Below are 220 nucleotides of genomic sequence, written 5' to 3'. Positions count from 1 at the left end.
GCTTGGAGCCGAGCAGGTGGACCCTGAACTTGACAAGTGCATACTTCATCGCAAGCAGCTCCTTGTCTCAACTGGGTAGTTCTTCTCTGCAGCTTTGAGCTGTCGAGATTCGAGCGCGATCAGCCTGCTTGCAGCAGTGCACAGCCGATGGCAAAGTCCGAAGCGTCACATACGACGCTGAAAGGACGATCGGGATCTGGCAGTGCCAGTATTGGCGCAT

The sequence above is a fragment of the Plasmopara halstedii genome (genome assembly GCF_900000015.1).
Source record: "Plasmopara halstedii genome assembly, contig: Scaffold_614, whole genome shotgun sequence".
NCBI lineage: Eukaryota > Oomycota > Peronosporomycetes > Peronosporales > Peronosporaceae > Plasmopara > Plasmopara halstedii.
Note: the sequence above shows the minus strand (reverse complement) of the source record.